The sequence below is a fragment of the Phyllobates terribilis genome, unplaced genomic scaffold, assembly GCF_046119375.1.
Source record: "Phyllobates terribilis strain yellow unplaced genomic scaffold, ASM4611937v1 Scaffold_51__1_contigs__length_9155689, whole genome shotgun sequence".
In the NCBI taxonomy this organism is placed as follows: Eukaryota; Metazoa; Chordata; class Amphibia; order Anura; family Dendrobatidae; genus Phyllobates; species Phyllobates terribilis.
Window position 1 is genome coordinate 5,672,113 of NW_027362811.1, and position 13,265 is coordinate 5,685,377.

A 13,265-nucleotide genomic window follows, 5' to 3' on the forward strand; every position below is an offset into this window, starting at 1 on the left:
AAAAGCTGTAGTCAGTCAGTCCACAGTCTACTGTAAATGTTGTGGTCAATCAATCCACAGTGTAGTGTAAATATTAGAATCAATCGGTCCTTAGTTCAACAAAAATACTGAGGTTAATAAGTCCACAACTAGTGTTAATGCTGGGATGAGCCGGTCTATAATCTATTGTGAATGTTGTGGTCAGTTAGACCACAGACTAGTGCAAATGATATAGACAGTCAGTCCACAGTATGGTATTATTACTGTGCTCGGTCGGTCCCCACCTAGTGTAAATACAATGGTCAGTCGGTGCACAGTCTACTGTAAATGTTGTGGTTAATCAATCCACATTGTAGTGTAAATATTAGAATCAATCGTTCCTTAGTTCAACAAAAATACTGGGGTTAATAAGTCCACAACTAGTGTTAATGCTGGGATGAGCCGGTCTATAATCTATTGTGAATGTTGTGGTCAGTTAGACCACAGACTAGTGCAAATGATATAGACAGTCAGTCCACAGTATGGTATTATTACTGTGCTTGGTCGGTCCCCACCTAGTGTAAATACAATGGTCAGTCGGTGCACAGTCTATTGTAAATGTTGTGGTCAGTAATTCCAGAGTATTGTATAACTACTGTGCTCAGTCAATGCACACCTAGTGTAAATGCTGTGTTCTGTCAGTCCCTGGTCTAGGGTGAATGCTGTGGTGAGTGTCGCGTAATCATGGTATTGATTGTGTCACCGCTCAGATCAGGTGGGTTATGAAATAAAAGACAGAGGATAATGAGAAGAAATGATCCGTATATCTGTACCTGAGATATGGTGGTGTTATACTAGGAGTTGTGTATAGAAGATGTACATTTGAAAAAACACATACAGTATATTGTCATGTATCAGGAAGGTGGGTGTTATTACACCTCCGCCAGTCTAGAACTTAAGCCTAGACCAACGATTATCAGTAATTAATACGAGAATTAATTACCTGTTATGTGATTCCTCTGATTCTCTTCTTGGAGTCCACAAACAAAAATTTCACATTCTAATATCTCATTGGGATTCAGTCACCTGTAAAAAGACAACCTATATGATAATATGTTCCTGCTACATGCTATACACACCAATAACACACTAGGGCCAAAATTACTTATCTCAGGGATAATGACTGTGGTTAGTCTTTCCACAGTTTATTGTAAAAGCTGTAGTCAGTCAGTCCACAGTCTACTGTAAATGTTGTGGTCAATCAATCCACAGTGTAGTGTAAATATTAGAATCAATCGGTCCTTAGTTCAACAAAAATACTGGGGTTAATAAGTCCACAACTAGTGTTAATGTTGGGATGAGCCGGTCTATAATCTATTGTGAATGTTGTGGTCAGTTAGACCACAGACTAGTGCAAATGATATAGACAGTCAGTCCACAGTATGGTATTATTACTGTGCTCGGTCGGTCCCCACCTAGTGTAAATACAATGGTCAGTCGGTGCACAGTCTATTGTAAATGTTGTGGTCAGTCATTCCAGAGTATTGTATAACTACTGTGCTCAGTCAATGCACACCTAGTGTAAATGCTGTGTTCTGTCAGTCCCTGGTCTAGGGTGAATGCTGTGGTGAGTGTCGCGTAATCATGGTATTGATTGTGTCACCGCTCAGATCAGGTGGGTTATGAAATTAAAGACAGAGGATAATGAGAAGAAATGATCCTTATCTCTGTACCTGAGATATGGTGGTGTTATACTAGGAGTTGTGTATAGAAGATGTACATTTGAAAAAACACATACAGTATATTGTCATGTATCAGGAAGGTGGGTGTTATTACACCTCCGCCAGTCTAGAACTTAAGCCTAGACCAACGATTATCAGTAATTAATACGAGACTTAATTACCTGTTATGTGTTTCCTCTGATTCTCTTCTTGGAGTCCACAAACAAAAATTTCACATTCTAATATCTCATTGGGATTCAGTCACCTGTAAAAAGACAACCTATATGATAATATGTTCCTGCTACATGCTATACACACCAATAACACACTAGGGCCAAAATTACTTATCTCAGGGATAATGAGTGTGGTTAGTCTTGCCACAGTTTATTGTAAAAGCTGTAGTCAGTCAGTCCACAGTCTACTGTAAATGTTGTGGTTAATCAATCCACATTGTAGTGTAAATATTAGAATCAATCGTTCCTTAGTTCAACAAAAATACTGGGGTTAATAAGTCCACAACTAGTGTTAATGCTGGGATGAGCCGGTCTATAATCTATTGTGAATGTTGTGGTCAGTTAGACCACAGACTAGTGCAAATGATATAGACAGTCAGTCCACAGTATGGTATTATTACTGTGCTTGGTCGGTCCCCACCTAGTGTAAATACAATGGTCAGTCGGTGCACAGTCTATTGTAAATGTTGTGGTCAGTAATTCCAGAGTATTGTATAACTACTGTGCTCAGTCAATGCACACCTAGTGTAAATGCTGTGTTCTGTCAGTCCCTGGTCTAGGGTGAATGCTGTGGTGAGTGTCGCGTAATCATGGTATTGATTGTGTCACCGCTCAGATCAGGTGGGTTATGAAATAAAAGACAGAGGATAATGAGAAGAAATGATCCGTATATCTGTACCTGAGATATGGTGGTGTTACACTAGGAGTTGTGTATAGAAGATGTACATTTGAAAAAACACATACAGTATATTGTCATGTATCAGGAAGGTGGGTGTTATTACACCTCCGCCAGTCTAGAACTTAAGCCTAGACCAACGATTATCAGTAATTAATACGAGAATTAATTACCTGTTATGTGATTCCTCTGATTCTCTTCTTGGAGTCCACAAACAAAAATTTCACATTCTAATATCTCATTGGGATTCAGTCACCTGTAAAAAGACAACCTATATGATAATATGCTCCTGCTACATGCTATACACACCAATAACACACTAGGGCCAAAATTACTTATCTCAGGGATAATGACTGTGGTTAGTCTTTCCACAGTTTATTGTAAAAGCTGTAGTCAGTCAGTCCACAGTCTACTGTAAATGTTGTGGTCAATCAATCCACAGTGTAGTGTAAATATTAGAATCAATCGGTCCTTAGTTCAACAAAAATACTGGGGTTAATAAGTCCACAACTAGTGTTAATGTTGGGATGAGCCGGTCTATAATCTATTGTGAATGTTGTGGTCAGTTAGACCACAGACTAGTGCAAATGATATAGACAGTCAGTCCACAGTATGGTATTATTACTGTGCTCGGTCGGTCCCCACCTAGTGTAAATACAATGGTCAGTCGGTGCACAGTCTATTGTAAATGTTGTGGTCAGTCATTCCAGAGTATTGTATAACTACTGTGCTCAGTCAATGCACACCTAGTGTAAATGCTGTGTTCTGTCAGTCCCTGGTCTAGGGTGAATGCTGTGGTGAGTGTCGCGCAATCATGGTATTGATTGTGTCACCGCTCAGATCAGGTGGGTTATGAAATTAAAGACAGAGGATAATGAGAAGAAATGATCCTTATCTCTGTACCTGAGATATGGTGGTGTTATACTAGGAGTTGTGTATAGAAGATGTACATTTGAAAAAACACATACAGTATATTGTCATGTATCAGGAAGGTGGGTGTTATTACACCTCCGCCAGTCTAGAACTTAAGCCTAGACCAACGATTATCAGTAATTAATACGAGAATTAATTACCTGTTATGTGATTCCTCTGATTCTCTTCTTGGAGTCCACAAACAAAAATTTCACATTCTAATATCTCATTGGGATTCAGTCACCTGTAAAAAGACAACCTATATGATAATATGCTCCTGCTACATGCTATACACACCAATAACACACTAGGGCCAAAATTACTTATCTCAGGGATAATGACTGTGGTTAGTCTTTCCACAGTTTATTGTAAAAGCTGTAGTCAGTCAGTCCACAGTCTACTGTAAATGTTGTGGTCAATCAATCCACAGTGTAGTGTAAATATTAGAATCAATCGGTCCTTAGTTCAACAAAAATACTGGGGTTAATAAGTCCACAACTAGTGTTAATGTTGGGATGAGCCGGTCTATAATCTATTGTGAATGTTGTGGTCAGTTAGACCACAGACTAGTGCAAATGATATAGACAGTCAGTCCACAGTATGGTATTATTACTGTGCTCGGTCGGTCCCCACCTAGTGTAAATACAATGGTCAGTCGGTGCACAGTCTATTGTAAATGTTGTGGTCAGTCATTCCAGAGTATTGTATAACTACTGTGCTCAGTCAATGCACACCTAGTGTAAATGCTGTGTTCTGTCAGTCCCTGGTCTAGGGTGAATGCTGTGGTGAGTGTCGCGCAATCATGGTATTGATTGTGTCACCGCTCAGATCAGGTGGGTTATGAAATTAAAGACAGAGGATAATGAGAAGAAATGATCCTTATCTCTGTACCTGAGATATGGTGGTGTTATACTAGGAGTTGTGTATAGAAGATGTACATTTGAAAAAACACATACAGTATATTGTCATGTATCAGGAAGGTGGGTGTTATTACACCTCCGCCAGTCTAGAACTTAAGCCTAGACCAACGATTATCAGTAATTAATACGAGACTTAATTACCTGTTATGTGTTTCCTCTGATTCTGTTCTTGGAGTCCACAAACAAAAATTTCACATTCTAATATCTCATTGGGATTCAGTCACCTGTAAAAAGACAACCTATATGATAATATGTTCCTGCTACATGCTATACACACCAATAACACACTAGGGCCAAAATTACTTATCTCAGGGATAATGACTGTGGTTAGTCTTTCCACAGTTTATTGTAAAAGCTGTAGTCAGTCAGTCCACAGTCTACTGTAAATGTTGTGGTCAATCAATCCACAGTGTAGTGTAAATATTAGAATCAATCGGTCCTTAGTTCAACAAAAATACTGGGGTTAATAAGTCCACAACTAGTGTTAATGCTGGGATGAGCCGGTCTATAATCTATTGTGAATGTTGTGGTCAGTTAGACCACAGACTAGTGCAAATGATATAGACAGTCAGTCCACAGTATGGTATTATTACTGTGCTCGGTCGGTCCCCACCTAGTGTAAATACAATGGTCAGTCGGTGCACAGTCTATTGTAAATGTTGTGGTCAGTCATTCCAGAGTATTGTATAACTATTGTGCTCAGTCAATGCACACCTAGTGTAAATGCTGTGTTCTGTCAGTCCCTGGTCTAGGGTGAATGCTGTGGTGAGCGTCGCGTAATCATTGTATTGATTGTGTCACCGCTCAGATCAGGTGGGTTATGAAATAAAAGACAGAGGATAATGAGAAGAAATGATCCTTATCTCTGTACCTGAGATATGGTTGTGTTATACTAGGAGTTGTGTATAGAAGATGTACATTTGAAAAAACACATACAGTATATTGTCATGTATCAGGAAGGTGGGTGTTATTACACCTCCGCCAGTCTAGAACTTAAGCCTAGACCAACGATTATCAGTAATTAATACGAGAATTAATTACCTGTTATGTGATTCCTCTGATTCTCTTCTTGGAGTCCACAAACAAAAATTTCACATTCTAATATCTCATTGGGATTCAGTCACCTGTAAAAAGACAACCTATATGATAATATGTTCCTGCTACATGCTATACACACCAATAACACACTAGGGCCAAAATTACTTATCTCAGGGATAATGACTGTGGTTAGTCTTTCCACAGTTTATTGTAAAAGCTGTAGTCAGTCAGTCCACAGTCTACTGTAAATGTTGTGGTCAATCAATCCACAGTGTAGTGTAAATATTAGAATCAATCGGTCCTTAGTTCAACAAAAATACTGGGGTTAATAAGTCCACAACTAGTGTTAATGTTGGGATGAGCCGGTCTATAATCTATTGTGAATGTTGTGGTCAGTTAGACCACAGACTAGTGCAAATGATATAGACAGTCAGTCCACAGTATGGTATTATTACTGTGCTCGGTCGGTCCCCACCTAGTGTAAATACAATGGTCAGTCGGTGCACAGTCTATTGTAAATGTTGTGGTCAGTCATTCCAGAGTATTGTATAACTACTGTGCTCAGTCAATGCACACCTAGTGTAAATTCTGTGTTCTGTCAGTCCCTGGTCTAGTGTGAATGCTGTGGTGAGTGTCGCGTAATCATGGTATTGATTGTGTCACCGCTCAGATCAGGTGGGTTATGAAATTAAAGACAGAGGATAATGAGAAGAAATGATCCTTATCTCTGTACCTGAGATATGGTGGTGTTATACTAGGAGTTGTGTATAGAAGATGTACATTTGAAAAAACACATACAGTATATTGTCATGTATCAGGAAGGTGGGTGTTATTACACCTCCGCCAGTCTAGAACTTAAGCCTAGACCAACGAATATCAGTAATTAATACGAGAATTAATTACCTGTTATGTGTTTCCTCTGATTCTCTTCTTGGAGTCCACAAACAAAAATTTCACATTCTAATATCTCATTGGGATTCAGTCACCTGTAAAAAGACAAACTATATGATAATATGTTCCTGCTACATGCTATACACACCAATAACACACTAGGGCCAAAATTACTTATCTCAGGGATAATGACTGTGGTTATTCTTGCCACAGTTTATTGTAAAAGCTGTAGTCAGTCAGTCCACAGTCTACTGTAAATGTTGTGGTCAATCAATCCACAGTGTAGTGTAAATATTAGAATCAATCGTTCCTTAGTTCAACAAAAATACTGGGGTTAATAAATCCACAACTAGTGTTAATGCTGGGATGAGCCGGTCTATAATCTATTGTGAATGTTGTGGTCAGTTAGACCACAGACTAGTGCAAATGATATAGACAGTCAGTCCACAGTATGGTATTATTACTGTGCTTGGTCGGTCCCCACCTAGTGTAAATACAATGGTCAGTCGGTGCACAGTCTATTGTAAATGTTGTGGTCAGTCATTCCAGAGTATTGTATAACTACTGTGCTCAGTCAATGCACACCTAGTGTAAATGCTGTGTTCTGTCAGTCCCTGGTCTAGGGTGAATGCTGTGGTGAGTGTCGCGTAATCATGGTATTGATTGTGTCACCGCTCAGATCAGGTGGGTTATGAAATAAAAGACAGAGGATAATGAGAAGAAATGATCCGTATATCTGTACCTGAGATATGGTGGTGTTATACTAGGAGTTGTGTATAGAAGATGTACATTTGAAAAAACACATACAGTATATTGTCATGTATCAGGAAGGTGGGTGTTATTACACCTCCGCCAGTCTAGAACTTAAGCCTAGACCAACGATTATCAGTAATTAATACGAGAATTAATTACCTGTTATGTGATTCCTCTGATTCTCTTCTTGGAGTCCACAAACAAAAATTTCACATTCTAATATCTCATTGGGATTCAGTCACCTGTAAAAAGACAACCTATATGATAATATGTTCCTGCTACATGCTATACACACCAATAACACACTAGGGCCAAAATTACTTATCTCAGGGATAATGACTGTGGTTAGTCTTGCCACAGTTTATTGTAAAAGCTGTAGTCAGTCAGTCCACAGTCTACTGTAAATGTTGTGGTCAATCAATCCACAGTGTAGTGTAAATATTAGAATCAATCGGTCCTTAGTTCAACAAAAATACTGGGGTTAATAAGTCCACAACTAGTGTTAATGTTGGGATGAGCCGGTCTATAATCTATTGTGAATGTTGTGGTCAGTTAGACCACAGACTAGTGCAAATGATATAGACAGTCAGTCCACAGTATGGTATTATTACTGTGCTCGGTCGGTCCCCACCTAGTGTAAATACAATGGTCAGTCGGTGCACAGTCTATTGTAAATGTTGTGGTCAGTCATTCCAGAGTATTGTATAACTACTGTGCTCAGTCAATGCACACCTAGTGTAAATGCTGTGTTCTGTCAGTCCCTGGTCTAGGGTGAATGCTGTGGTGAGTGTCGCGCAATCATGGTATTGATTGTGTCACCGCTCAGATCAGGTGGGTTATGAAATTAAAGACAGAGGATAATGAGAAGAAATGATCCTTATCTCTGTACCTGAGATATGGTGGTGTTATACTAGGAGTTGTGTATAGAAGATGTACATTTGAAAAAACACATACAGTATATTGTCATGTATCAGGAAGGTGGGTGTTATTACACCTCCGCCAGTCTAGAACTTAAGCCTAGATCAACGATTATCAGTAATTAATACGAGAATTAATTACCTGTTATGTGATTCCTCTGATTCTCTTCTTGGAGTCCACAAACAAAAATGTCACATTCTAATATCTCATTGGGATTCAGTCACCTGTAAAAAGACAACCTATATGATAATATGTTACTGCTACATGCTATACACACTAATAACACACTAGGGCCAAAATTACTTATCTCAGGGATAATGACTGTGGTTAGTCTTTCCACAGTTTATTGTAAAAGCTGTAGTCAGTCAGTCCACAGTCTACTGTAAATGTTGTGGTCAATCAATCCACAGTGTAGTGTAAATATTAGAATCAATCGGTCCTTAGTTCAACAAAAATACTGGGGTTAATAAGTCCACAACTAGTGTTAATGTTGGGATGAGCCGGTCTATAATCTATTGTGAATGTTGTGGTCAGTTAGACCACAGACTAGTGCAAATGATATAGACAGTCAGTCCACAGTATGGTATTATTAGTGTGCTCGGTCGGTCCCCACCTAGTGTAATTACAATGGTCAGTCAGTGCACAGTCTATTGTAAATGTTGTGGTCAGTCATTCCAGAGTATTGTATAACTACTGTGCTCAGTCAATGCACACCTAGTGTAAATGCTGTGTTCTGTCAGTCCCTGGTCTAGGGTGAATGCTGTGGTGAGTGTCGCGCAATCATGGTATTGATTGTGTCACCGCTCAGATCAGGTGGGTTATGAAATTAAAGACAGAGGATAATGAGAAGAAATGATCCTTATCTCTGTACCTGAGATATGGTGGTGTTATACTACGAGTTGTGTATAGAAGATGTACATTTGAAAAAACACATACAGTATATTGTCATGTATCAGGAAGGTGGGTGTTATTACACCTCCGCCAGTCTAGAACTTAAGCCTAGACCAACAATTATCAGTAATTAATACGAGAATTAATTACCTGTTATGTGATTCCTCTGATTCTCTTCTTGTAGTCCACAAACAAAAATTTCGCATTCTAATATCTCATTGGGATTCAGTCACCTGTAAAAACACAACCTATATGATAATATGTTCCTGCTACATGCTATACACACCAATAACACACTAGGGCCAAAATTACTTATCTCAGGGATAATGACTGTGGTTAGTCTTTCCACAGTTTATTGTAAAAGCTGTAGTCAGTCAGTCCACAGTCTACTGTAAATGTTGTGGTCAATCAATCCACAGTGTAGTGTAAATATTAGAATCAATCGGTCCTTAGTTCAACAAAAATACTGGGGTTAATAAGTCCACAACTAGTGTTAATGTTGGGATGAGCCGGTCTATAATCTATTGTGAATGTTGTGGTCAGTTAGGCCACAGACTAGTGCAAATGATATAGACAGTCAGTCCACAGTATGGTATTATTACTGTGCTCGGTCGGTCCCCACCTAGTGTAAATACAATGGTCAGTCGGTGCACAGTCTATTGTAAATGTTGTGGTCAGTAATTCCAGAGTATTGTATAACTACTGTGCTCAGTCAATGCACACCTAGTGTAAATGCTGTGTTCTGTCAGTCCCTGGTCTAGGGTGAATGCTGTGGTGAGTGTCACGTAATCATGGTATTGATTGTGTCACCGCTCAGATCAGGTGGGTTATGAAATAAAAGACAGAGGATAATGAGAAGAAATGATCCGTATATCTGTACCTGAGATATGGTGGTGTTATACTAGGAGTTGTGTATAGAAGATGTACATTTGAAAAAACACATACAGTATATTGTCATGTATCAGGAAGGTGGGTGTTATTACACCTCCGCCAGTCTAGAACTTAAGCCTAGACCAACGATTATCAGTAATTAATACGAGAATTAATTACCTGTTATGTGATTCCTCTGATTCTCTTCTTGGAGTCCACAAACAAAAATTTCACATTCTAATATCTCATTGGGATTCAGTCACCTGTAAAAAGACAACCTATATGATAATATGTTCCTGCTACATGCTATACACACCAATAACACACTAGGGCCAAAATTACTTATCTCAGGGATAATGACTGTGGTTAGTCTTGCCACAGTTTATTGTAAAAGCTGTAGTCAGTCAGTCCACAGTCTACTGTAAATGTTGTGGTCAATCAATCCACAGTGTAGTGTAAATATTAGAATCAATCGGTCCTTAGTTCAACAAAAATACTGGGGTTAATAAGTCCACAACTAGTGTTAATGCTGGGATGAGCCGGTCTATAATCTATTGTGAATGTTGTGGTCAGTTAGTCCACAGACTAGTGCAAATGATATAGACAGTCAGTCCACAATATGGTATTATTACTGTGCTCGGTCGGTCCCCACCTAGCGTAAATACAATGGTCAGTCGGTGCACAGTCTATTGTAAATGTTGTGGTCAGTCATTCCAGAGTATTGTATAACTATTGTGCTCAGTCAATGCACACCTAGTGTAAATGCTGTGTTCTGTCAGTCCCTGGTCTAGGGTGAATGCTGTGGTGAGTGTCGCGTAATCATGGTATTGATTGTGTCACCGCTCAGATCAGGTGGGTTATGAAATTAAAGACAGAGGATAATGAGAAGAAATGATCCTTATATCTGTACCTGAGATATGGTGGTGTTATACTACGAGTTGTGTATAGAAGATGTACATTTGAAAAAACACATACAGTATATTGTCATGTATCAGGAAGGTGGGTGTTATTACACCTCCGCCAGTCTAGAACTTAAGCCTAGACCAACAATTATCAGTAATTAATACGAGAATTAATTACCTGTTATGTGATTCCTCTGATTCTCTTCTTGTAGTCCACAAACAAAAATTTCGCATTCTAATATCTCATTGGGATTCAGTCACCTGTAAAAACACAACCTATATGATAATATGTTCCTGCTACATGCTATACACACCAATAACACACTAGGGCCAAAATTACTTATCTCAGGGATAATGACTGTGGTTAGTCTTTCCACAGTTTATTGTAAAAGCTGTAGTCAGTCAGTCCACAGTCTACTGTAAATGTTGTGGTCAATCAATCCACAGTGTAGTGTAAATATTAGAATCAATCGGTCCTTAGTTCAACAAAAATACTGGGGTTAATAAGTCCACAACTAGTGTTAATGCTGGGATGAGCCGGTCTATAATCTATTGTGAATGTTGTGGTCAGTTAGGCCACAGACTAGTGCAAATGATATAGACAGTCAGTCCACAATATGGTATTATTACTGTGCTCGGTCGGTCCCCACCTAGTGTAAATACAATGGTCAGTCGGTGCACAGTCTATTGTAAATGTTGTGGTCAGTCATTCCAGAGTATTGTATAACTATTGTGCTCAGTCAATGCACACCTAGTGTAAATGCTGTGTTCTGTCAGTCCCTGGTCTAGGGTGAATGCTGTGGTGAGTGTCGCGTAATCATGGTATTGATTGTGTCACCGCTCAGATCAGGTGGGTTATGAAATTAAAGACAGAGGATAATGAGAAGAAATGATCCTTATCTCTGTACCTGAGATATGGTGGTGTTATACTAGGAGTTGTGTATAGAAGATGTACATTTGAAAAAACACATACAGTATATTGTCATGTATCAGGTAGGTGGGTGTTATTACACCTCCGCCAGTCTAGAACTTAAGCCTAGACCAACGATTATCAGTAATTAATACGAGAATTAATTACCTGTTATGTGATTCCTCTGATTCTCTTCTTGGAGTCCACAAACAAAAATTTCACATTCTAATATCTCACTGGGATTCAGTCACCTGTAAAAAGACAATCTATATGATAATATGTTCCTGCTACATGCTATACACACCAATAACACACTAGGGCCAAAATTACTTATCTCAAGGATAATGACTGTTGTTAGTCTTTCCACAGTTTATTGTAAAAGCTGTAGTCAGTCAGTCCACAGTCTACTGTAAATGTTGTGGTCAATCAATCCACAGTGTAGTGTAAATATTAGATTCAATCGGTCCTTAGTTCAACAAAAATACTGGGGTTAATAAGTCCACAACTAGTGTTAATGCTGGGATGAGCCGGTCTATAATCTATTGTGAATGTTGTGGTCAGTTAGACCACAGACTAGTGCAAATGATATAGACAGTCAGTCCACAGTATGGTATTATTACTGTGCTTGGTCGGTCCCCACCTAGTGTAAATACAATGGTCAGTCGGTGCACAGTCTATTGTAAATGTTGTGGTCAGTAATTCCAGAGTATTGTATAACTATTGTGCTCAGTCAATGCACACCTAGTGTAAATGCTGTGTTCTGTCAGTCCCTGGTCTAGGGAGAATGCTGTGGTGAGTGTCGCGTAATCATGGTATTGATTGTGTCACCGCTCAGATCAGGTGGGTTATGAAATAAAAGACAGAGGATAATGAGAAGAAATGATCCTTATATCTGTACCTGAGATATGGTGGTGTTATACTAGGAGTTGTGTATAGAAGATGTACATTTGAAAAAACACATACAGTATATTGTCATGTATCAGGAAGGTGGGTGTTATTACACCTCCGCCAGTCTAGAACTTAAGCCTAGACCAACGATTATCAGTAATTAATATGAGAATTAATTACCTGTTATGTGATTCCTCTGATTCTCTTCTTGGAGTCCACAAACAAAAATTTCACATTCTAATATCTCATTGGGATTCAGTCACCTGTAAAAAGACAACCTATATGATAATATGTTCCTGCTACATGCTGTACACACCAATAACACACTAGGGCCAAAATTACTTATCTCAGGGATAATGACTGTGGTTAGTCTTTCCACAGTTTATTGTAAAAGCTGTAGTCACTCAGTCCACAGTCTACTGTAAATGTTGTGGTCAATCAATCCACAGTGTAGTGTAAATATTAGAATCAATCGGTCCTTAGTTCAACAAAAATACTGGGGTTAATAAGTCCACAACTAGTGTTAATGCTGGGATGAGCCGGTCTATAATCTATTGTGAATGTTGTGGTCAGTTAGACCACAGACTAGTGCAAATGATATAGACGGTCAGTCCACAGTATGGTATTATTACTGTGATCGGTCGGTCCCCACCTAGTGTAAATACAATGGTCAGTCGGTGCACAGTCTATTGTAAATGTTGTGGTCAGTCATTCCAGAGTATTGTATAACTACTGTGCTCAGTCAATGCACACCTAGTGTAAATGCTGTGTTCTGTCAGTCCCT